We start from the raw sequence: 26,896 nt of genomic DNA, 5'->3' as shown, positions 1-26,896 counted from the left end.
CCTGGAAGCGCTCAGGGATGGAAAAGCCCAGCTCGGGAGTGATTTCCTCTGAGAGCAGACAGTGGGAAAAGGAGGAGGGAGTCACTATCTTTTGTGATACAGCCTTAGAGAAATATTTGACTTTTCCAACTATGTGATACGTAACTATGATTTAAAACGTTTACAAAGAGCGTCTTTCCTCACCCGACTCAGTGTCTGAGCCCTCTAGACAGATTGCTTGCAGGAATGGTCAGGAGTCTGCTTGCATGTCTCCAGGGCCTGGAGGCCCGTTCTAGGAATGCGCTACAATGGAGAAGGCCTTCCATAGGATGAGTTTTCTCTCCCCCACCTAGACTCCCCACTAGCTGGTCCTAGATCTCTGCTTTTTATGGCTCCATGAACCTCTGGGCTCCCTCTCATGGGCCTCCCACTCATGTTACCAAGTCCCCTTAAACCCCCAATCCTTGACCTCTCAGATGTGACACAGCCTTGGACCATAGGCTCATAGTTCCCGACCCCAGAGGCCCTCTGCCTCCTGTCGAAAGCACCCTGGCCGCTCCTTCCATAGGACCTTTGTAGCCCCACTTCTTTGTATTCTGCCTTATTGCACATAGACATCTGAGCACTGAATTAAGGATGGAGGTGTGAGGACCTGGGCATGATACAGAAACAAGAGTTTAGGGTTGTATGTCATCACCATGGAAACACCTGCTTCTGTGATCTGGGTGCAGCTTCAGAGAAGTGGGACCAGAAACAAACCAGAAAAGGCACCAGTCAACTCCAGTCCACAGTGTTTCTCTAACTGAGCTTCTTCTCTCTCCTAATTTTGCCAGAGCGTTGGGTCCCTAGGAAGCATCAGATTCCTGGGCCTCAGTGAGCACCTGGGGAGCTCTTGGGTTGAGTGGCTGCCCTCTGCAGTCTCAATGTGTGAGGGACGCAGAACAAGTATCAGATAAGGAGGCCATCACAGGACACCTACAGCTGACAAAGAAGCATAAACACCAGCTAAAAGATCATCAGAAAACCCTCGGGATTACAGATGTGAGTAAGTGGGGTGAGGACCGTCACTACTCAGCAGACCAGAGAGTAGAGAAGCCAGTCTTGGAGCAGAAATGCAAGAAGAGGGCTGGGCATACCAGAAGACTCCCATGACCCGAGAACTCAGCACCTCTGACTCTGGCTTAGAAGAGGCCTAAGTCCTCAAGGTATGGTGAGGGCAGGGCTTTTAATGAAATAACATCTGTTAAGAAGGACTGAGTGACTTAAATGCTATTCTGCTTGAGGATCCATGGCCTGGGCCAGTTCCTTGTTGTGCACTGGAAGCCAGTGCCTAATACCATTTTATTCTTGGAGCTCCACTCTCTTTAAGACATTGAGTGAATCAGCATGAACTGAGCCAGAGTTTAGAAATGTCTGCCTAGAAATGTAGCAAGTGCTTGGAAAATGGCCAGATTGTGAATAGAGAGCCAGAGCAACAGAATACCCTTGAAAATACCACATGGCTGGCCTCCAAGAGCCAAATCCCAGAAGATATGTTCATAAAAATCTTTCCAGAAAAGTCACTTCTGAGTCAAAAAGGCTCTTTTGACCAGTCTCCTGAAACTGTAGAAGTCTTTCACAACCCATTGGGTGATGTCCCAAACTGACTCTCTAGTTTCTAAGTGTGTCTGAGAATGAACCTCAGCCTTAACTAGGGAGTCACCCACAAGTCCTCAAACAAAGTCAAGTCACATACAGAAGGTCACACACAGAACTGAGAGAGTGCCTGAAAAACTATGGATAGAGGTTCGTGACATTGTACAGGAAGCAGTGATCAAGACCATCCCCAAGAAAAAGAAATGCGAAAAGGCAAAATGGTTGTCTGAGGAGGCCTTACCAACAGCTGAAAAAAGAAGAGATGCTAAAGACAAAGGAGGGAAGGAAAGATATACCCATCTGAATGCAGAGTTCCAAAGAACAGCAAGGAGAGATAAGAAAGCCTCCTAAATGATCAATGCAAATAAATAGAGGAAAACAATAGAATGGGAAAGACTAGACATCTCTTCAAGAAAATTAGAGATACCAAGGGAACATTTCATGCAAAGATGGACACAATAAAGGACAGAAATGGTATGGACCTAACAGAAGCAGAAGATATTAAGAAGAGGTGGCAGGAATACACAGAAAAACTATACAAAAAAGATCTTCAGTGACCCAGATAACCACAATGGTGTGATCACTCACGTAGAGCCAGACATCCTGGAGTCCAAAGTCAAGTAGGCCTTAGGAAGCATCACTACAAACAAAGATAGTGGAGGTTATGGAATTCCAGCTGAGCTATTTCAAATTCTAAAACATGATTCTGTGAAAGTGCTGCACTCAATATGCCAACAAATTTGGAAAACTCAGCAATGGCCACAGGACTGGAAAAGGGCAGTTTTCATTCCAGTACCAAAGGAAGGCAATGCCAAAGATGTTCAAACTACTGAACAATTGCACTTACCTGACATGTTAGCAAAGTAATGCTCAAAATTTTCCAAGTGAGGCTTTAACAGTATGTGAATGGTGAACTTCCAGATGTTCAAGCTGGATTTAGAAAAGGCAGAGGAACCAGAGATCAAATTGCCAACATCCACTGAATCATAGAAAAAGCAAGAGAATTCCAGAAAAACATCTACTTCTGCTTTATTGATTATGCCAAAGCCTTTGACTGTGTGGATCACAACAAACTGTGGAAAATTCTTCAAGAGATGGTGGGAATTCAAGACCACCTGACCTGCCTCCTGAGAAAATCTGTATGCAGGTCAAGAAGCAACAGTTAGAACCGGACATGGAACAACAGACTGGTTCCAAATTGGGAAAGGAGTATATCAAGGCTGTATCTTGTCACCCACTTATTTAACTTCTATGCAGAGTACATCATGTGAAATGTAAGGCTGGATGAAGCCCAAGCTGGAATCAAGATTGCCAGGAGAAACATCAATAATCTCAGATATGTAGATGACACCACCCTTATGGCAGAAAACAAAGAACTAAACAGCCTCTTGATGAAAATGAAAGTGAAAAAGCTGGCTTAAAACTCAACATTCAGAACTCGATGACCACGGCATCTGGTCCCATCATTTCATGGCAAATAGATGGAGAAACAGTGGAAACAGTGAGAGACTTTGTTTTTTGGGCTCCAAATTCACTGCAGATGGTGACTGCAGCCATGAAATTAAAAGACGCTCGCCTCTTGGAAGAAAAACTATGACAAACCTAGACAGCATATTAAAAAACAGAGACATTACTTTGCTGACAAAGGTCTATCTAGTGAAAGCTATGGTTTTTCCAGTAGTCATGTATGGATGTGAGAGTTGGACCATAAAGAAAGCTGAATGCCAAAGAATTGATGCTTTTGAACTGTGGTATTGGAGAAGACTCTTGAGAGTCCCTTGAACCAGAAGGAGATCAAAGCAGTCCATCCTAAAGAACATCCATCCTTTATATTTATTGAAAGGACTGATGCTGAAGCTGAAGCTCCAATACTTTGGGCACTTCATGTGAAGAACTGACTCATTGGAAAAGACCCTGATACTGGGAAGGATTGAAGACAGGAAGATAAGGGGACGACAGAGGATGAGATGTTTGGATGGCATCACCGACTCAATGGACATGAATTTGAGCAAGCTCTGGGAGTTGGTGATGGACGGGGAAGCCTAGCATGCTGCCGTCCACGTGGTCACAAAGAGTCCGACATGACTGAGCGACTGAACTGAGCCGAATAGACAGAAGGCACAGGGCTGCACTCACTGGGTCTCCGGAGGGGCCAGCAGCCTGCAGAGGCAGCTGGGGTAGGGGCAGCAGGAAGCACAATGCTGGGATGTGCAGCAGCCAAGGCCTGAAATATGCAGAAAGGAAGAGAGAAATGCAAGGCACAAGAAAATGCAGAGACAGAAAGGAACAAACAAAACCCATCAAAGCAAATAAAAGCACACAAGGAGGGACTTCCCTGGCAGTCCAGTGGTTAAGACTTCACTTTTCGATGTAGGCAGTACAGGTTTGATCCCTATGGGGAGCTAAGATCTCATATGCCTCTCAGGCAAAAAACCAAAACATGAAACAGAAGCAATATTGAAACAAATACAATAAAGACTTTGCAAATAGTCCACATCAAAAAAATCTTTAAAAACAACAACACACAAGGAGAGGAATCAAGAACTGCGGGAAAAATGACAGAAAATCATGGACCCATCTGGAATGCAGGCAGGCTTTCTTGGTACCCAAGAGCCCCAGAATACCTCACTCCCTCCCCCTAGTGGCTGCACAGAAAACTCTTGGGTGCTCAAAGGAGCCCTTTCAGTTCAGTTCAGTTCAGTCGCTCAGTCGTGTCCGACTCTTTGCGACCCCATGAATCACAGCACGCCAGGCCTCCCTGTCCATCACCAACTCCCGGAGTTCACTCAAACTCATGTCCATTGGGTTGGTGATGCCATCCAGCCATCTTATTCTCTGTCGTCCCCTTCTCCTCCTACCCCCAATCACTCCCAGCATCAGAGTCTTTTCTAGTGAATCAACTCTTCGCATGAGGTGGCCAAAGTATTGGAGTTTCAGCTTTAGCATCAGTCCTTCCAAAGAACACCCAGGACTGATCTCCTTTAGAATGGACTGGTTGGATCTCCTTGCAGTCCAAGGGACTCTCAAGAGTCTTCTCCAACACCCTAGTTCAAAAGCATCAGTTCTTCGGTGATCAGCTTTCTTCACAGTCCAACTCTCACATCGATACATGACCACGGGAAAAACCATAGCCTTGACTAGATGGGCCTTGGTTGGCAAAGTAATGTCTCTGCTTTTTAATATGCTATCTAGGTTGGTCATAACTTTCCTTCCAAGGAGTAAGCGTCTTTTAATTTCATGACTGCAATCAGCATCTGCAGTGATTTCGGAGCCCAAAAAAATGAAGTCTGACACTGTTTCCACTGTTTCCCCATCTATTTCCCATGAAGTGATGGGACCAGATGCCATGATCTTCGTTTTCTGAATGTTGAGCTTCAAGCCAACCTTTTCACTCTCCTCTTTCACTTTCATCAAGAGGCTTTTTGTTTCTCTTCACTTTCTGCCATAAGGGTGGTGTCATCTGCATATCTGAGGTGGTAGGAGCTAAAAATCTTTGTGGCTGGCCTTCCACTGAGCAGGAACCTGGCAGGCAGTGGCCAGGCAGCAGATGGTGCTTATTTGGAGGCTGTCTCACTTTCTCACTTCTTTTGCTTTATACCTCGCTAATGACCTATATGCTGTAAACGTCTTTGCTTGACACCTAATTTTTCTTGACAAGTGGTGCCAAAATGTTAGCGCTATTTGACTATCCCATAGGAGTGTTTTAGTTAAAAGCAGACCATCAAGTGGTTCCCAGTGACTGGTATTGGATTGTGGCACAGAAGCCTTCTTTTTTTTTTTTTGACTGCTCCTCAAGTCTTGTGAGATCTTAATTCCCTGACCAAAGATTGGATTTGGGCCCCTGGTAGTGCAAGTACTGAGTCTTAACCACTGGACCACCAGGGAAGTCCCACGAAAGCCCTCTTATTCATCCCTACAAATTGGCTGGGAACACATGGCTTGCTTCCAGGATTATTCCTGACATTGCTCAGTGCCCGTTTTGGTCCGTCAGTTTCTCCTCTAGGAAAAAAGATTAGATAACTTAATTCAAGTAGGGAAGAAAACTGGGCTTTGAGTTACAAACAGGAACCCCAAGCACCCAAGGGGAATTCTGGATTGCTTTATTCTTTCCTCAGTCTTCTTCTTTTCATGCTTTACAACAGTCCCAGAAGATGGGGGACTGCCACGTGCCATGACTCAGAGGCCAGCAGGCGACTCAGACCAAGCGCTCCAGTGCTTGGAGCATTATATGATCTCATTATAGAGGTTTCTGAATTGGGTGGGGGCGAGGGTAAGGCAGGTGTGGACATAGCATTTAAAGGAGTGCTCCAGACACCTGTAATCCAGATAATATTTTAATATAGTCTTTTTAAAAATAAAAATTAATGCAAAAATTTCACAGTGAATAAAATATCAATGTTTGAAATAAAGAAGGATCAATCCCATGCTAAGCCAAATTGGAATTTGAAACTAAAGGAAAAATCAGTAATGCTGATTTTATTTTTATTTAAAATGTTGATATTTTTCTCATCATGATTTTTTTTTTTTTTTGCATTGGTTTGTCACATTCACCTTACTCTAGTTTTGCATAAAATTGGACAGGGAATAGTTCAAAACAGAGTGGCCTTAGCTATACCAGTGATGTCTCGAAGGGGCCATGTGATGTTTGGGAGGAAAAGGCAGTACTTACATTCCTGTGCACCTGACTGGTATTCTTAATATTAATATTACTAAAAAGATGCAGAAAAAAAAAAGGCAGAGATGAAGGAGGAGGAGGCAGAGGAGGATGAGAAAATTTCAGCATTGGGTGATTTTAGGCAGCTTCCACTTTTTTCTACTGCTTAACTTTTTCATTTTTACTGATTTTCTACAATCAACAGTATTACATAATAGAGACAAAACAGGAAAATAGAAACAAAAATGGTCAAGGGCAGATAATTCACAGAACCAGAAATGTACTTTTAGCCTTCAAGTTCAACTTCTTGTGTTATTAAGTGAAAACCAAAATTCTGTTACTCTTTTTCAGTTCTCATAGAAACAGATTAAAAACTCTAGGATACAAAAGAGAGAGGGACTTCCCAGGTGGTCCAGTGGCTAAGACTCTGCTTTCCCAATGCAGGGGACCCGGGTTTGATCCTTGGTCAGGCAACTAGATCCCACATGCTGCAACTGAGACCTGGTGCAGCCAAATACGTAAGTATTAAAAAAGAGAGAGAGAGGGAGATAGCTGATAGACAGACAGAAATGAGAGAAAAGAATAAAAAGAGAGCTTGGAACTTCCCTGGCGGTCCAGTGGTTAAGACTCCACATTCCCATCACAGTGAATGTTGGTTTGATCCCTTGTTGAGGAACTAAGAACCTGCATGCTTCAAGGCGCAGACAAAAAGAAAATAAAAAGAGAGGTAATAACATTGACATAATTCACAGGCAGTGTGGCCATCTATTAAGAATACCCACCAAATCAAACAACCATTTCTGTGTTTTGTCCCAAGCATCATGAGGCTCCTCCTTAATCTGGGTGTCTTCTCCCTGTGGACATGACTTTAGAGAAGGAGGCAGAAAATGCCAGGCAATGGTAGTTCCCACAGTAGGAGTGCCAGTTTCTGCCTCTGGCATCCTAGGGGTAGCATGAGAGGAGAAAAGACCTGGGATTTACCCTAGCTGCAAAAGTAAATTTGATTATTTTTACCATGTTTAATACTCTTTCTGGGCTTCCCAGGTGGTTCTAGTGGTAAAGAATCCACTTGCCAATGCAGGAGACTTAAGAGATCCCTGGGTCGGGAAGACCCCCTGGAGGAGGGCATGGCAATCCACTCCAGTATTCTTCCCTGCAGAATTCCATGGACAGAAGAACCTGGAGGGTCACAGTCCATGGGGTCGCAAAGAGTCAGACACGACTGAAGCGACTTAGCATGCAAGCAGTACCTTCTCTACCAGTTCAAAAATAGCTCACTCTCTCTCTCTCCACACACACACACACATCCCTCTTTGACCAAAGTAGTGTAAACCGGAATCAGCAAAGTATTTACTAAGTGACATTTCATGTTGTGGGCCATTAACTGTCTCTTAGGTTTTACATCAGAGAGGTAGGACTTCCCTGGTGGTCCAGTGGTTAAGAATCCACCTTCCAGTGTAGGTGACATGGGTTTGATCCCTGGTCTGGGAAGATTCCATATGCCGCTGATCAACTAAGCCCATGTACCACAGCTACTGAACCCATGTTCCGCAACAAGAGAAGCCACCACCACAAGAAACTCATGCACGGCAATGAACAGTAGCACTGGCTTGCCACAACCAAGACCCAGCACGGCCAAAAATGAATGAATAGAGAAATAAAATTAATTTTAAAAGTAGAATATATATATATGAAGCAAAGATAGGTAATTGTATAATTGAGTGTCCATCCCAGAGGAGAAAAAATCAAGTGTATATACAGTTGACCCTCCATATCCTTGGGTCCTGAATCAGCAGTTTTAACCAATCGTAATCAATTGGGTGAATCCTCAGAGGCAGAGCCCTCAGATACAACTAGCTGGCTTACTGCGCCATGTTATAAAAGGGACTTAAGCCGGCACACATTTTGTTATTTGTAGGGTCCTGGGATTGATCCATCAAGGATATCAGGAGACTACTGTTTTTCATAAGAAACAAACAAAGCCAAAAGCCAACAACAGTCAAAGGAAACTCTAATTTACCTCCTCTGGAGTCACTTTCAGGATTTGTTTTGTTGTAACTGGAAATTCAAAGATCCTGGTGATTGTTTTCCAGGAACTGAGCCCAGAGAAAGTGAAGGCATTGATACTTAAAGAAATGTTTACATCTTTAGGAATATATTTTATTTGATAGGCACTTCTTGCCTTTCTAGGAGGAATTAGAGATAAACTGATTGGACACCAAAAGTTAAGCACTTAGTCCGATGCCTGACACAGGCTGAGATTTCAGTTCTCACCAACTCAGATAGTACAAGCAGCCACGGGTTCAGAGGACCAGTCTCTCCAGTACACAAGGATGGGAAACCAAGATGGTGCCAGGCAGCCACTGGCCTTTAATATTTCAGAGGCTTTCCTGTTGGCTTAGTGGTAAAGAACAGGCCTGCTAATGCAGGAGGCACAGGTTCGTTCCCTAATCCAGGAAGATCCCACATGTCTCAGAACAGCTTAAGCCTGTGTGCCACAACGGGTCTGCCTGTGCTCTAGAACCATGAGCTGCAACTACTGAAGCCCCCATGTTCCCTAGGGCCTGGATTCTGCAATAAGAGAAGCCCATGGACCACAAGAGGGTAGCCCCAGATCGCCACAACTAGAAAAAATGTTCACGCAGCCGCAAAGATCCAGCACAGCCAAAATAAATAAATAAAATAAAATTTCATTCCATCCTCTAGGTAAGCAAATGAACATGTGGAAGACTCCCCTGTTGCCAGGAAACGAATGTAACAAAGAATCCAAGTCATTAACAAGCTAATTTATAATGGAAACCTAATCATTTGAGTAAATAAAATTGAATGTTTATCTTTCAGGCCAAATACACATTAAGAAGCACAATTGTTGAAGAATTATTAAATAAGAGACAAGTTTCATATAAAAGGAAAAAAGAAATTTTGGAATGTCCTAACAGATTAGTTCTTGTAAAAGATTGGTTCTCAATAAAATTAATAGGAAGAATAAGACTTAGGTAGAAAGTCTTTTCTGTGTCAAATCTGTTGAACATACCTTTCTACTTAAATCACCTGGAGGGATTTTTTTTCTTTTTGCATCACTTTATTATTATTATTTGGCCACACAGCTTGTGGGATCTTAGTTCCCCAATCAGGGATTGAACTCATGCCCTCAGCAGAGAAGGCAGAGTTGTAACCACTAGACTGCCAAGGAATCTCACCTGGAGAGATTTTTAAACAAACAGATACTCAGGGTCTCATCTGGAAATACCGAGTGCAAGGGACCTAGGATTGGTCTGAGAAACTAAGGCTTTTAAGAGTCTTGGAGGGACTTCTCTGGTGGTGCAGTGGTTAAGAATCCACTTGCCAATGCAGGGGACACAGGTTGGATCCCCGGTCTGGCAAGATTCCACATGCCACAACTACTGAAACCTGTGGCTCCATGACAAGAGAAGCCTCCGTGATGAGAAGCTCGTGCACTGCAATGAAGAGCAGCCCTCACTCACTGCAACTAGAGAAAGCCCATGCACAGCAACAAAGACACAGCATAGTCAAAAAAAGGAAAAAACCACAAAACTGTGTCTTGGAGTCTTTCCATTTAATAATAGTGACTCTAAGTTGGCATTTCCTTTTCTTTCCAAAACCAGATAAGAACAAATATGGTCTTCAACTAAACTAGGGAGAGCTGAAATGCTGAACCAATCAAGTAGGAGAGGCGCCATCCACAGGGCCAGGAGAGGGAGAGTGCAGAATGGGTGGCAGAAGGAGTGGACATCCTGCAGTGCAAAATGCAAACACCTCTCTTGTGAGACCAGGAATGAAATGCAGCCACCTTCTCTGCAGGGAAAAAAATGAGTGGGTACAAATAAGGAACCACATGCTCAAGTCACATAGAAGATAGTTTGGTGGAGAAAAGGAGTGTGGAGAGTTTCCCCCATGTCTCCCACTGTCCACTCACTGTTGGTGAGAATGACAAAAATATGAAAGATGTGAAGGACATAGAACAGTGAGCCATCTCTGAGGGCTGGAGCATTGTCAGTACAGTCACTTTGGAAACCAGTGTGCAGGGTGGGACAGACTTGGGGCCTGTCCCAAGTCCCAGCAGTTCCTCTCCAAGAAGCATAGACCATAGACTCTTGGAAAGGAGTCCCAGGGACCAGATGATTTTGTTCTAGGCAGTCTAGATGGATAACACAAAGAGCCTGGGACAACAAAAAGGTCCTTCAACAGAGGAATGGAGAAGTCAGTTGTGTACAGTCAGTAGAGTGGAATGCCATTCTGAAGGGAGTGTAACAATTGTCACCACCACCTCCAACGTGGAGCCATCTCTCAAGAATGATGTTGACTAAGAAAAGCATATCAGGGACTTCCCTGGTGGTCCAGTGGCTAAGACTCTGCCCTTCAAGGGGCATGGGTTCTATTCCTTCCAATGGTTAGAAGGCACCATTCAAAAAAAGACACATCATTCAAAAAAAAAAAAGCAAATCACAGAATATGATATAAAGCATAAAACTGCATCTTTGAAAGTCCAAGTATATATGATACTATTTAATATAATGTGTAGACATAAAAAAGGACACTGAAAATCTATGAAGAATAAGTGGGATTAGTAAGCACACATCCAGGGTTATGTTGCTTTAGAGCGGGCACCCTGCAAGGGCCCCAAAGATGGAGATAGAGCCTGATTTTGTTACCTGAGTTCCAGATACACTGATCTTTTTTCTGTTTTCTTTATCTTACATATAAATTTTATATTTCATATATTCTTTCAATTTAATTTTTCAAAATGGAAAAGAAATAACTCCTCATTAAAGCCTTGACTAGCCCTGGGCCCTCCTCCATGTGAACCTTCTGCAAAGTGCTGGTTCAGAAAACACCTCAAGGGAGATGAGTTATCAAAAAATGAACCAGAAAAAGATCTATACAAAGATATTACAAGGGAAAGGGAAGGAAGAGGAAAAAACAGTTGACCAAGAACTCACAGGAAAACACTGCTACCAGACCAACAGAAATGAAGCCCAGCACTTCCTATGAACATTTACTGAGGTGAGTGTGTGTGTGTGTATGCGTGTGTGAAAGTTGCTTGGTCAGGTCCGACTCTTTGAGACCCCATGAATATAGCTCCCCAGGTTCCTCTGTCCATGGAGTTCTCCGGGCAAGAAGATTAGAATGGGTAGCCATTCCCATCCCCAGGGGATCTTCCCGATCCAGGGATCGAACTGGGGTCTCCTGCATTGCAGGCAGATTCTTTACAATCTGAGCCACCAGGGAAGGCCTTACAGAAGTGATCACCTCTAAAAAATAAGACAGATTCTTATAGAAATATAAGAGTTCAAAACTAGATGGCGGTCTATTTCAAATAACTCAGCAAAACTGAGCATGGAACTGCAACCTGGTCCTGCCCTCTGCCTGCGTGTCAGGGAGAATGAGTATGTTCTCAGGGAATAAAACTGACTTGGGGAACTTCCCTGGTGCTTTAGTGGTTAAGAATCCGCTTTGCAATGCAAGGGACTCGGGTGTGATCCCTGGTCAGGGAATGAAGATCCCACATGCCATGGAGCTACTGAATCCCTCTGGCTCTGGCTCTGGCACCACAATGAGAGACTCCCTGCACCACAATGAAGATCCTGTGTGCTGTGACTAAGCTGATGCTGCCATATAAATATGAAAAAGATAAAACTGACTTGGGAGAGTTTCTTAAGGATCTCTCCAGTCTCCCATATATCCTAACCTGAACCACTTAAGCCATTTCGAATGGTATCTGTTTCATTTTTAACCCCTGTTTTTCAAATATTCCTGCATGTCAGGTGCTGTGCTAGGCGAGTTGTGTTCTAGAGCCCTTGGTGCCTGGAAGTGGAGATGGCGATTAGACAGTGCCACAGGAGGGGGTATCTAGGGCCCCTCTATGCAGAAGCGTCTAACTGGTCTAGGGGAAATTTGCCAGAGGAAATAGCATCCCAGATGGGGCCTGAAGGAGAAGTAAGGGTCAGCCAGGGAAGAAAAAGGGTGGCAGGTGGGAAGAATGTTCCAGATAGGGAAATAGAATATGCAAAGGCCTAAAGGAGGCAGAGGGTGTGGAATCCTAAAGGAGAGGCTTGAGTGGCAGGCCAGGCCCAAATAAGGATTCCTTGTAGGCCAAGTTAGGGAATGTATTTGCTGTCTTATAGGAATTGGAAACAGAGAAGGCAATGGCACCCCACTCCAGTGTTCTTGCCTGGAGAATCCCAGGGAGGGCAGAGTCTGGTGGGCTGCCATCTATAGGGTCACACAGAGTCGGACACGACTGAAGTGACTTAGCAGCAGCAGCAGCAGGAACTGGAAAAACACCATTTTAAGCAAGGGAGTTATATATCAGACTGGTATTTTAGATCCCACATGTGGCAAGGGGCAGCCAAAAAAAAAGAAGTATTATCTTACAGTTATAGAGGTCAGAAGTCCACCATGGGTTTCACTGGTTATATTTGCTAGGACGCAAGTCTCCTGTGGCTCCTGTAGGAGGATTCTTTACCAGCTGAGCCCTCAGGGAAGTCCATCTCAAACTTAATACATCCCAGATAGAACATCTGATTTCCCCACAACCTGTTATCCCAGCTTCTCTATCCCAAGAAATGCATCCTCTCCACTCATTTGCTCAAGACAAAGACCTGTGAGTCTTTGCACAGCCCCACTGCCAGTGCTGTGGGATTTACCCTACCGGGGCATCCACACCCATGTCATAAATTATTGTCATAGCAGTGCTGTCCAACAGAACTGTCTGAGATGATGGGGATACTCTGTCTCTGCATTGTCTAATTTGGTGGCTACTAGTCTCATGTGGCTGTCAAGCATTTGAAATGCGGCTAGTGTACCCAAGGAGTGAATTTTTAAGTTAATCAGCCACATGTGGCTAGTGCTACCATATTGGAAAGCACAGGTCTGCTGTGACTCATTTTATATCCTCTTCTGTTCTCAACCCACTCTACTTATCTTTTCTCCCCACTTCTCTACCAGGATTTCTTTTCTCAAAGCCACCAATGGTTATGCATTGTCACATCTGGTGATCATTGTCCTGTCCTTTTTTTATCTTCCTTCTCAATTGTTATTGGCCCAGTTGACCAGACCTTCTTTTTTTTTTTTTTTGGCTGCGCAGCATGTGGGATTTAGTTCCCTGACCAGTACTTGAACGCATGTCCCTGAATTGGGAGCACAGAGTCTTAATCACTGAACAGCCAGAGAAGTAAGTCCTGATGACACCTTCATTATGATGTGTTGTCTGCCAGGGTTCCATGACCCTTCTGTCTTCACCCGTCTGTACCACTGTTCAACTCCATCCCTGTGGCTGGCCTCTTCCTCTGCTTCGACTGGAAGTGTCTGAATGTCCCAAACGTCTATCCTGTACCCTTCACCATCTATCCACCTCTTTCCAGGTACTTTCGCCCAGTTACCTAGCATTAGATACAGTCTATGTACTGATCAGAACCAACTCTGTGTCTCCAGCCCGTCTTCTCCACTGAGCTCTGAACACTCATATCCAGTTGCCTACTTCACATGTCCACGGAGATTTTCGATAAGCATCTCAAATTTGAGCTGCCATCTTTGCCCCTGAATTATGGCAAAAACCTCACCATTGTTTTCTTTGTTGCCACCCTCCCCCTACCACCACTGCATACAATGTGTGTACAGCAGCCAGAAAGAACTTCCAAAATTGCAAACACTTTAGAAAATGTTTTGAAAATCCTCCAATAGCTTTCTCTTGCACTTAAAATATGGGATCAGTGAGTCTGTCTGTTAACCCACTTGGGAATTTCCCCACCTCTGAGTTTCATATAACATGAGGTCCTGCACTATTCTTATTGTTTAAACCTCTTTCATTTGGATTTACTGTTACTTGAAGCCAAACACATCCTAACTGATCCAGTGCTCAGTGGATCCTACTGAGGGTGTGTGCTCAGTCATTTCAGTCGTGTCCAGCTCTTTGTGACCCTCTGGACTGTAGACCACCAGGCTTCTCTGTTCATGGGGTTCTCCAGGCAAGAATACTGGAGTGGGTTGTCATGCCCTCCTGTGAGGGATCTTCTCGACCCAGGGATCGTACCTGTGTCACCTGCATTGCAGGTGGATTCTTTACCCACTAAGCCACCTGGGAAACCCAGAGAACTGCATATTAGTAAATAAAAGTCTTCTAAGATGGCAGGCTAGGGTCCTAGAGAACTGTCTTGCTGGGGTCTGGATGGAGCGGGAGGTGAGCAGGTAAAGTAAGAAGACCAGGAAAAGTTGTTGCAAAGATGTCCTAATTTTGGCCTGACTGGGGAGGAGGTGTGTTAATTTCTTCTTTCCTACAGCCATTCACAGGTGGGCTAGATCAGGATGTTTCCTTTGAGCTGAACAAAGGTATTTTAGTTTAACCTTCAGGCATGGGGGCTTCTCAGAGAGGGGCCATCATGTAAATTTTAAAATAGAAAACATCCCTTTAGTGACTAACTTGTAGCAAAAGCAATAGAAAACAAAGGTTAAAGTAAAAGAAACAGATCTAATATGGAGTCAGATTTGCTTATCCCAACCTAATTCATTTAATGAATTTTTAATTAGGTGAAGGTAAACCTGCAGGCCTGGATCTGAATGACAATCAGTTCAGAATCATGTCAGAAAGTGAGTGAATTACCAAAATATCTTGGAGCTTTTTAAAGGAAGGCAGTCCTTTTTTTTTTTTTTAAATTACTATTTACTTATTTTTGGCTGCTTTGGGTCTTAGTTGTGGCACAGACTCCAGAGTGCATTGGCTCAGTTGCTCTATGGCATGTGGGATCATCCCTGAACTTGTGTCCCCTGCATTGGAGGGTGGACTCTCAACCACTGGACCACCAGGGAAATCCCAGAATGGCAGTTCTGATCAGGCCAAAAATAAAACTGGAAAAGTCATTATCCTATAGAAAATGACTACAGGATAACCATAGATGAACTTTAATGTTTTAAATGATTTAAGAATAGCTAGCTGGTAAAGCATTCTGGTAGAGAGGAGTGTTATAATTGATGAAGGTAAATTCTAGCTCCTGGGAAGGAAGGGTTTGTCCAGAGTCCCTCAAGACAGTCTCTGCAGAACTTGAATCAAAATGATTTTCAGAAGTCCCCAGATCAATTATTTGTACTCTATTTATTTTTGTCAATTCACGCTTCTATTCAACTAATATTTCTGTAGCCCTACTATGTGTCAGTTACCATTCTAAGCACTGTGCATGCAGCATTGAAAAAAGTCCCTGTTTTCGTTCCTTCTAATGGAGGGAGGCGGAGAAGGCAATGGCAAGCCACTCCAGTACTATTGCCTAGAAAATCCCATGGATGGAGAAGCCTGGTTGGCTGTAGTCCGTGGGGTCGCTAAGGGTTGGACACGACTGAGCGACTTCACTTTCACTTTTCACTCTCACACATTGGAGAAGGAAATGGCAACCCACTCCAGTGTTCTCGCCTGGAGAATCCCAGGGACGGGGGAGCCTGGTGGGCTTCCGTCTATGGGGTTGCACAGAGTCGGACACGACTGAAGTGACTTAGCAGTAGCAGCAATGGAGGGAGGCAGACATCAAAAACTAATTTAGGACTTCCTTCATGGTACAGGGGATAAGAGTCTGCTTGCCAATGCAGGGGACATGGGTTCAGTCCTTGATCCGGGAAGATCCTGCATGCTGAGGAGCAACTAAAGCCCATGGACCAAAACTACTGAAGCCACGCTCCTCAGTAAGAAAAGCCTCTGCAGGGAGAAGCCAATGAAAGAGTAGCCCAGGCTCACTGCCACTACAGAAGGGCCATGCAGAGCAACGGAGACCCAACACAGCCAATAATAAAATAAAGAAATTAAAAAATAATTTACCAGTGCAAAACTGGGCAGGTAGGCGGAGAGCAGGTGTGATAAGGGTGGGACTCATGAAGGAATGGTTGGCTCTGGAGCTCAGATCTGCAAGGGAAGGAGGCGCGAGGAGATCTGAGGAAAGATGTCTCTAGACACAGGAAAGACCTAGTGCGAGTCTCCAAGGAGGGGCTGCCTGATCTGTTTGAGAAACTCAAGGAGGTCAGGGTGGCCAGAGCCTGAGGAGCAAGGGGGAGGTTAGCAGGTGGCAAGAAGGAGCCAGATTGCTGAGGGCCTTGGGCTGTCTTGGGAACTAGACTTGGACTGTGGATGAGACCAGGTGCCACACCTGAGAAGACTTTGAGCTGCGTCAGGATCTGACTTGTACTTGAAAATTCTCAACCTGGCTGCTGTCTTGATGGTAGGCATCAGAGTTCAGGGTGAAAAAAAGGGGGCTGGTTAGAGGTTCCCCTTGCATGCAGGTGAGGGGCCCTGGCGGGGGGATGGGGTGAGGGGAGCTCAGACTCTGAGGACGTAGAGCAGAAAGGGGTCACTGGCAGGCTGCAGGCGGAGGTGGAAGGATGAGGAGGGTCAACAGTGGCTCCAAAGCTTTTGTCTTGGGAACTGGAAGAAGGAGGTTCCCATTTTCTGAGACAGGAAGACCCCAGTTCAGGTTTCCTCTTTGCATCTGTAGCCCTCTTTCTTCCATTTATTCATTTGACTGTGTAGGGTCTTAGTTGGATCATGTGGGATCTTCCACTGTGGCACAGGGACTCTCTGGTTGTGGTGGCTGGGCTCAGTGGTTGCAGCACACAGGCTTCGTTACTCCATGGCATGTGGGATCTTATTTCCCTGACCAGGGGTTGAACCTGAATCCCCTGCATTGCAAGGGGAGTTCTTAACCACTGAGCTGCCAGAGAAGTCCCTGTCAGTCTCTTTCTGTCTCTCGTCCCTTGTAATGTATTGCTTACCTGTTGAAAAACTAGGTTATATGATCTATATGGTTTTCCACAGCACGGATCTTGTTGATTGTTTCCCTTGGGTTCATTTTGACCTGCTCCCCTTTCCCCTGTATTTTCTAGCATTTGGCAGGTAGGACTATTCATTCCTGTGTGATCAGTTGCATCTGATTCTTTGCAACCCCACAGACGGTAGCCCTCCAGTCTCTTTTGTCCATGAGATTATCCAAGAATTTGTACTTGAAATTGCTCCTCCTCTGGAGGATCTTCCTGATCCAGGGATTGAACCCTTGTTTCTTGCATCTTGTCCGTTGGCCGGCGGGTACTTTACCTATCCTTTAGGTAGGACTATAAGCTTGGTGAAATCCATGTATGATTTGTGTCTGCACTGCTTCACTGTAGCACAGGTACCTGCTCTCCTGTCCCAAAACTATGAGACACGCCTCTTCTCATGTCACTTGTGGATGTGGTTAGCAGACATGAGTAATCCTCCTTGTGTGGGTGCATGCTCAAGCACTTCAGTTGTTTCTGATTCTTTGTGACCCTGTGGACTGTAGCCTGCCAGGCTTCTCTGTCCACGGAATTTTTCCAGGCAAGAATACTGATGAGTATTGCCGACCCCTCCTCCAGGGGATTTTCCCCACCCAGGGATCAAACCTGGGTCTCTTGCATTGTCAGGTGGATTCTTTACTGCTGAGTCACTGGGGAAACCCAATCCTCCTTAGATTCTACTAACTTTTTATAAGTTACAAAATGATAACACTCTAATTTATCATCTAGCCTTTATTTATGAGCTGAAATATTTTCATAAAGGGAGTATCTAGTTATACTAAATATTTAGTTATATTACACTTCATGTAGGTAACTTGGATTTGATGCTGTATATTTTTGCCTTCATATACTATATTCATATATTCAAAATAATATGTTAGTTACCTAGCATCTTTCAAAATTAAATGTTTTTTTTTCAGTGAACTCATAGAATTAAATATCCTTGATGTATTTTAACTCATTGCAGGAAATTCTGATTCATGTTAATTAAAATCTTTCTTCTTCGACCCTGGGGATTTTTGAATGGCCGTCTGTCTCCAGTAATTTATTTGTTTCTAATATGACAATATGTTCCAGACACCTTTTACCATTTCCAGCCCTGGAATCAGCCATTTTTCCAGGAGCTTAGTTTTCTCTTAATAGAAAATGGTATTGAGTGGTGATAATCTGGTGCCAGAGGTTGGTCCTTGTTTGGGGACTTTGTCAGTGGACAGAGTTAGAACATATATCAACATTTTTAAAAAAGATAACATCATCATGGGTTTATAATAACACTTTAAAAAGCTTTTAAAAAGTAATTTCATTTGTTTATTTATTGGCTGCCCTGGGTCTTTGTTGCTGGTTGGGCTTTTCTCTAGTTCCAGTGAGCAGGGACTACTTCCATTGCAGTGGCTTTTCTTGCTGTGGAGCACAGGTTCCAGGGTGCTCAGGCTTCAATAATCTTGGCACATGGGCTCAGTAGTTGCAATTCCTGGGCTCTAGAGCACAGGCTCAACAGTTCTGGTGTACGGGCTTAGTTGCTCTGTGGCATGTGGAATCTTCCTAGTTGGGTATTCTTTACCATCTGAGCCACCAGGGAAGCCCATGAGAAGACAGTAGGTGTCCTTTAAGGATTACTGTCCTTCACTGTTCTATAGCAGGTCAGGGAAAACACTGTAAAAATGAAAGTGTAGCTCACTTATTTTCTGACATTTGAAGATGCCTTTGCATACTACAAACCCATTCTTGTGGCACTTTTCTCCCCACAGAACACAAAGTATGGACCAGCGCGTCTCAATGTGTGCAGATATAGAGAACCGTGGTGGGTTACAACCCAGTGACCAGCGCATCTACAATGCTGCCTCCATGTGAGCAGTATGTCATCATTCTGGCAAGCTGTCAACGTGGTTGAACACCTCAGGCAGGCCGAGAAGGAGTGTTACTTTTCATGACTGTATTAGCTGGTGATTGGAATGACCAGAACAATCCAACAGGTGTGGTTTCTTCTCTGAACAGTCCAGTCTTCAAAGTGCTGGCAGCTGTGAAACTGAAATAGAATCTCTTGATCTGTTTTCTGGGTAAGGAAGCTAAGAACGTATGATAAAAATTTCATTGTCTTTATAGGTCTTTTTTCAATTTTTTATGCGTATATGTGTATGTGAATGCTTCCGGTGTTTAATGGTCAGTGATTGCTTTGGGCAAAAGTTTATCAGAGCTCCTTGTGAACTTTCAGTAGTTCCCTTTGAGCTCTTCACTTGTCTTTAGGCTGTCTGAAGGTAAACAGCATAGAGAATAGTGATAGAATTTAGAGCTCTTTGCTGTGTGTAGTCATTTAACAGTATCTGTTGGTCTCAAGAAATCCTCTCTAAATTTCCTTTTTCACAATGGCTTACTTTTAGGATGTGTATGTGTATACATTAGGAGTGTAGAAAATAGACAGTTACAAACAGTATACTGGAAGGATCTTTGTTGCAAGAGCCATACATTCTGGGGTTCGTGGCAGTAAGTTCGACATGATGACAGAACACCAAATCCCTCTGTCTCTAGTATAACCTAGTGGAGACAACGCGAATGCTTTGAGTCAGAGAAACATAGGGTCGCACTTTTCAGCCTTGCTGCTCCTCGGGTATGTGGCTTTAGGAGAGTTCCTCGAACTCCTCTGCCTCAGTTTCCAATGTCTTTTTTCAGTCAAATAAAGATCATAATGCCCATTTCAGAATGATTGTGAGAATTGAATGTGGTAATGTTCAGTTCAGTTCAGTTCAGTTGCTCAGTTGTGTCCAACTCTCCGCGACCCCATGAATCACAGCACGCCAGGCCTCCCTGTCCATCACCAACTCCCGGAGTTCACTCAAACTCATGTCCACAGAGTCGGTGATGCCATCCAGCCATCTCATTCTCTGTCGTCCCCTTCTCCTCCTGCCCCCAATCCTTCCCAGCATCAGAGTCTTTTCCAGTGAGTCAACTCGTCGCATGAGGTGGCCAAAGTATTGCAGTTTCAGCTTTAGCATCAGTCCTTCCAATGAACACCCAGGATTGATCTCCTTTAGAATGGACTGGTTGGATCTCCCTGCAGTCCAAGGGACTCTCAAGAGTCTTCTCCAACACCACAGTTCAAAAGCATCAATTCTTCGGCAATCAGCTTTCTTCACAGTCCAACTCTCACATCCATACATGACCACGGGAAAAACCATAGCCTTGACTAGATGGACCTTGGTTGGCAAAGTAATGTCTCTGCTTTTTAATATACTATCAAGGTTGGTCATAACTTTCCTTCCAAGGAGTAAGTGTCTTTTAATTTCATGGCTGCAATCAGCATCTGCAGTGATTTTAGAGCCCCCAAAAATAAAGTCTGACACTGTTTCCACTGTTTTCCCATCTATTTCCCATGAAGTGATGGGACCAGATGCCATGATCTTAGTTTTCTGAATGTTGAGCTTCAAGCCAACCTTTTCACTCTCCTCTTTCACTTTCATCAAGAGGCTTTTGAGTTCCTCTTCACTTTCTGCCATAAGGGTAGTGTCATCTGCATATGTGAGGTTATTGATATTTCTCCCAGCAATCTTGATTCCAGCTTGTGCTTCTTCCAGCCCAGCATTCCTCATGATGTACTCTGCATATAAGTTAAATAAGCAAGGTGACAACATACAGCCTTGACGCACTCCTTTTCCTATTTGGAACCAGTCTGTTGTTCCATGTACAGTTCTGACTGTTGCTTCCTGACCTGCATACAGGTTTCTCAAGAGGCAGGTCAGGTGGTCTGGTATTCCCATCTCTTTCAGAATGTTCCACAGTTTATTGTGATCCACACAGTCAAAGGCTTTGGCATAGTCAATGAAGCAGAAATAGATGTTTTTCTGGAACTCTCTTGCTTTCTCCATGATCCAGCCGATGTTGGCAATTTGATCTCTGGTGTCTCTGCCTTTTCTAAAACCTGCTTGAACATCTGGGATTTCATGGTTCACATATTGCTGAAGCCTGGCTTGGAGAATTTTGAGCATGACTTTACTAGCGTGTGAGATGAGTGCAATTGTGCAGTAGTTTGAGCACTCCATGACACTGTCTTTCTTTGGGATTGGAAAGAAGACTGACCTTTTCCAGTCCTGTGGCCGCTGCTGAGTTTTCCAAATTTGCTGGCATATTGAGTGCAGCACTTTCACAGCATCATCTTTCAAGAATTGAAATAGCTCAACTGGAATTCCATTACCTCCACTAGCTTTGTTCGTAGTGATGCTTTCTAAGGCCCACTTGACTTCACATTCCAAGATGTCTGGCTCTAGGTCAGTGATCACATTATCGTGACTATCTTGGTCATGAAGATCTTTTTTGTACAGTTCTTCTGTGTATTCTTGCCACCTCTTCTTAATATCTTCTGCTTCTGTTAGGTCTATACCATTTCTGTCCTTTATCGAGCCCATCTTTGCATGAAATGTTCTCTTGGAATCTCTAATTTTCTTGAAGAGGTCTCTTGTTTTTCCTATTCTGTTGTTTTCCTCTATTTCTTTGCATTGATCACTGAGGAAGGCTTTCTTATCTCTCCTTGCTATTCTTTGGAACTCTGCATTCAGATGCTTATATCTTTCCTTTTCTCCTTTGCTTTTCACTTCTCTTCTTTTCACAGCTATTTGTAAGGCCTCCTCAGACAGCCATTTTGCTTTTTTGCATTTCTTTTCCATGGGGATGGTCTTGGTCCCTGTCTCCTGTACAATGTCACGAACCTCCATCCAGAGTTCATCAGGCACTCTATCTATCAGATCTAGTCCCTTAAATCTATTCCTCACTTCCACTGTATACTCATAAGGGATTTGATTTAGGTCATATCTGAATGGTCTAGTGGTTTTCCCTACTTTCTTCAATTTAAGTCTGAATTTGGCAATAAGGAGTGAGCCACAGTCAGCTCCTGGTCTTGTTTTTGCTAACTGTATACAGCTTCTCCATCTTTGGCTGTAAAGAATATAATCAATCTGATTTCGGTGTTGACCATCTGGTGATGTCCATGTGTAGAGTCTTCTCTTGTGTTGTTGAAAGAGGGTGTTTGCTATGACCAGTGCATTGTCTTGACAAAACTCTATTAGCCTTTGCCCTGCTTCATTCCGTGCTCCAAGGCCAAATTTGCCTGTTACTCCAGGTGTTTCTTGACTTCCTACTTTTGCATTCCAGTCCCCTGTAATGAAAAGGACATCTTTTTTGGGTGTTAGTTCTACAAGGTCTTGTAGGTCTTCATAGAACCGTTCAACTTTGGCTTCTTCAGTGTTACTGGTTGGGGCATAGGCCTGGATTACTATAATACTGAATGGTTTGCCTTGGAAACGAACAGAAATCATTCTGTCATTTTTAAGATTACATCCGAGCACTGCATTTCGGACTCTTTTGTTGACCATGATGGCTACTCCATTTCTTCTAAGGGATTCCTGCCCACAGTAGTAGATATAATGGTCATCTGAGTTAAATTCACCCATTCCAGTCCATTTTAGTTCACTGATTCCTAGAATGTCGATGTTCACTCTTGCCATCTCCTGTTTGACCACTTCCAATTTGCCTTGATTCATGGACCTAACATTCCAGGTTCCTATGCAATATTACTCTTTACAGCACCGGACCTTGCTTCTATCACCGGTCACATCCACAACTGGGTATTGGTTTTGCTTTTGCTCCATCCGTTTATTCCTTCTAGAGTTATTTCTCCACTGAGCTCCAGTAGCATACTGGGCACCTACTGACCTGGGGAATTCCTCATTCAGTATCCTATCATTTTGCCCTTTGAACAGTATCAAATGAACAGTATGTGGTAATGTACTTAGTGCTTATTATAGGACTTGATGCACTTAGTTCAGTTCAGTTCAGTTCAGTCGCTCAGTCATGTCCGACTCTTTGCGACCCCATGAATCACAGCACGCCAGGCCTCCCTGTCCATCACCAACTCCCGGAGTTCACTCAAACTCATGTCCATCGAGTGAGTGATGCCATCCAGCCATCTCATTCTCTGTCGTCCCCTTCTCCTCCTGCCCCCAATCCCTCTGAGCATCAGAGTCTTTTCCAGTGAGTCAACTCTTCGCATGAGGTGGCCAAAGTATTGGAATTTCAGCTTTAGCATCAGTCCTTCCAATGAACACCCAGGACTGATGCACTTAAGGTGTTAATAAATAGCAAATGATATATCAATTATTTTTGGTAATATTAAGCAACTTTGGAAGTAACATTCTGTTAGAGACCAGTGGGCTCTTTGTAGTCAGTGTGGTATTGAAGTCAGTGTTGTAGGGATTTGCTTACAGAAAAGAGTTATAAGCAAGATAATTAATATTTTGAAGATTTAAGTACTTTTTCTGTGCAAGTTCAGTTCAGTTTAGTCACTGAGTCATGTCCGACTCTTTGCGACCCCAGTGGACTGCAGCATGCCAGGCCTCCCTGTCCATCACCAACTCCGGAGTTTACTCGGACTCATGTCCATTGAGTCGGTGATGCCATCCAACCATCTCATCCTCTGTCGACCCCTTTTCCTCTCACCTTCAATCTCTCCCAGTGTCAGGGTCTTTTCCAATGAGTCAGTTCTTTGCATCAGGTGGCCTAAGTATTGGAGCTTTAGCTTCAGCATCAGTCCTTCCAATGAATGTACAGGACTGATTTCCTTTAGGTTTGACTGGTTGGATCTCCTTGCAGTCCAAGGGACTCTCAAGAGTCTTCTCCAACACCAAATTTCAAAAGCAACAATTCTTCAGTGCTCAGCTTTCTTTATGGCCTAACTCTCACATCCAAATATGACTACTGGAAAAACTATAGCTTTGACTAAATGGACCTTTGTTGGCAAAGTAATGTCTCTGCTTTTTAATATGCTATCTAGTTTGGTCATAACTTTTCTTCCAAGGAACAAGCGTCTTTTAATTTCATGGCTGCAGTTACCATCTGCAGTGATTTTGGAGCCCCCTAAAATAAAGTCTGTCACTGTTTCTACTGTTTCCCCATCTATTTTCCATGAATTGATGGGACCAGATCCCACGATCTTAGTTTTCTGAATGTTGAATTTTAAGCCAGCCTTTTCACTCTCCTCTTTCACCTTCATCAAGAGGCTCTTTAGTTCTTCTTCACTTTCTGCCATAAGGGTGTCATCTGCATATCTGAGGTAATTGATACTTCTCCCGGCAATCTTGATCCCAGCTTGTGCTTCATCCAGCCCAGCGTTCCTCATGATGTACTCTGCATTTAAGTTAAATAAGCAGGGTGACAATATACAGCTTTGACGTACTCCTTTTCCTATTTGGAACCAGTCTGTTGTTCCATGTCCAGTTCTAACTGTTGCTTCCTGAACTGCATACAGGTTTCTCAAGAGGCAGGTCAGCTGGTCTGGTATTTCCATCTCTTGAAGAATTTTCCACAGTTTATTGTGATCCACACAGTCAAAGGCTTTGGCATAGTCAATAAAGCAGAAAGATGTTTTTCTGGAATTCTCTTGCTTTTTCAATGATCCAACGGATGTTGGTGTTTTGATCTGTGCTTCCTCTGCCTTTTCTTGAGAAAAACCAGCTTGAATATCTGGAAGCTCACGGTTCATGTACTGTTGAAGGCTGGCTTGGAGAATTTTGAGCATTATTTCACTAGCGTATGAGATGTGTGCAATTGTGCAGTAGTTTGAGCATTCTTTGGCATTGCCTTTCTTTGGGATTGGAATGAAAACTGACCTTTTCCAGTACTGTGGCCACTGCTGAGCTTTCCAAATTTGCTGGCATATCGAATGCAACACTTTCACAGCATCATCTTTTAGAATTTTAAATAGCTCAGCTGGAATTCCATCACCTCTACTAGCTTTGATTGTAGTGATGCTTCCTAATGCCCATTTGACTTGGCAGTTCAGAACATCTGGCTCTAGGTGAGTGATCATAGCATCATGATTATCTGGGTCATGAAGACCTTTTTTACAGTTCTTCTGTGTATTCTTGCCCCCTCTTCTTAATATCTTCTGCTTCTGTTAGGTCCATACCATTTCTGTTCTTAATTGAGCTCATCTTTGCATGAAATGTTCCCTTGGTATCTCTAATTTTCTTGAAGAGATCTCTAGTCTTTCCCATTCTATTGTTTTCCTTTATTTCTTTGCACTGACCACTGAGGAAGGCTTTCTTATCTCTCCTTGCTATTCTTTGGAACTCTGCATTCAGGTGAGTATATCTTTCCTTTTCTTCTTTACCTTTCATGGGAGACCCGGGTTCAATCCTTAGTTCGGGAAGATCCCCTGGAGAAGGAAATGGCAACTCACTCCAGTATTCTTCCCAGGGACAAAGGAGCCTTGTGGACTGGCATCTATGGGGTCGCACACGACTGAAGCAACTTAGCAGCAGCAGCAGCCAGATATTTCTTGACTTTCCACTTTTGCATTCCAGTCCCCTATAATGAAAAGGACATCTTTTTTGGGTGTTAGTTTTAGAAGGTCTTGTAGTTCTTCTTAGAACCATTCAACTTCAGCTTCTTCAGCATTACTAGTTGGGGCATAGACTTGGATCACCATGATATTGAATGGTTTGCCTTGGAAATGAACAGAGATCATTCTGTTGTTTTTGAGATTGCATCCAAGTACTGCATTTCAACTACAACTCTTTTGTTGACTATGAGTGCTACTCCATTTCTTCTAAGGGTTTCTTGCCCACAGTAGTAGATATGATGGTCATCTGAGTTAAATTCCCCCATTCCAGTCCATTTTACTTCGCTGGCTCCTAAAATGTTGACGTTCACTCTTGCCATCTCCTGTTTGACCACTTCCAATCTGTCTTGATTCATGGACCTAACATTCCAGGTTCCTATGCAATATTGCTCTTTACAGCAACAGACTTTACTTCCATCACCAGTCACATCCACAACTGGGTGTTGTTTTTGCTTTGGCTCAGTCTCTTCATTCTTTCTGGAGTTATTTCTCCACTGATCTCCAGTGGCATATTGGACATCTACCGACCTGGAGAGTCGATCTTTCAGTGTTTGCTTTTCTGTGCAAAGCCTTGTGCTGAAGTTACAGACATGTGTAACCTATAAACTCTAAGAAAGTAAAATCTGTAAAATAGGAAATTGATTGGTTCAGACAATTAGTGCTTCTGACATCTGGAGAAAGAAGACAAGACCATGGCTTGGATGTTAAAGTGATGCTTTGTTAAAGAGGTCAAAAGGCAGTTTGAGTTTGTCGAAAGAGACTAAACAAGAGTCTGAGAGACTGAATATGAATGGTCCTTTAGGCCATGCTGAAAAGTGGTTCAGCAGGAGCAGTGCTGTGCTCACTCTGTGTGCTCAGTGTGTGACTCTCCGTGACCTCAGGGACTGGAGCCCACCAGGCTCCTCTGTCCATGGAATTTTCCAGGCAAGAATACTGGAGTGAGTGGGTTGCCATTTCTCCAGGGCATCTTCCTGACCCAGGAATCAAGCCTGCACCTACTGTGTCTCCTGCATTGGCAGGCAATTTCTTTAATGCTCCTGGGGAGCTCTTAAAATAAATGTGTATGTCAGAATTTTCAGGTTGCTTGTCAAAATGCTGATTCTCATGATTCTCTCTTGGTAGAACTTGGTTGAGGCACAGGAATGTTTGTTTTTAACAAACATCCAGGCGTCATTCTGTGACCTGTACATTGAAAAATATCATCTTGAATTTATGGCATGAGGTCTCTAATGTTGGATTTTCAAGTTTCAGTCCTCCAATGTAGGAAAAATTTAGAGGGAACATTAGAATTTGTCTGGCCAGTCAAAATAAAATAGCACACACAACTACCTCCTCCTTCAGCTAAAATGTATTGGCCTAGTGCTTCCCTTGTGGCTCAGCTGGTAAAGAATCCGCCTGCAATGCCAGAGACCTGGGTTCGATCCCTGGGTTTGGAA

At 43.8% G+C, this 26,896-nt stretch overlaps 1 long non-coding RNA gene across 2 annotated transcripts in view; it reads left to right on the top strand.

Moving 5' to 3' along the window:
• LOC129555832 (uncharacterized) overlaps window positions 1–26,896 on the top strand; it is a 92,704-nt gene that overhangs the window by 24,392 nt on the left and 41,416 nt on the right. Inside the window, exons 3-5 of one of the 2 annotated variants that reach the window (XR_016038727.1) lie at window positions 11,043–11,293; window positions 13,377–13,463; window positions 18,823–19,131. This is a non-coding gene — a long non-coding RNA (uncharacterized LOC129555832). The remainder of the gene's footprint in view (window positions 1–11,042; window positions 11,294–13,376; window positions 13,464–18,822; window positions 19,132–26,896) is intronic. The other variant, XR_016038728.1, reaches the window with a different exon arrangement.

This window comes from Moschus berezovskii, chromosome 12 (assembly GCF_049115385.1).
Source record: "Moschus berezovskii isolate FMDL1 chromosome 12, NW_MosBer_1.0, whole genome shotgun sequence".
Classification (NCBI taxonomy): domain Eukaryota; kingdom Metazoa; phylum Chordata; class Mammalia; order Artiodactyla; family Moschidae; genus Moschus; species Moschus berezovskii.
The sequence above is the reverse complement of the archived record's forward strand: the minus strand, read 5'-3'. Positions and strand labels throughout refer to the sequence as shown.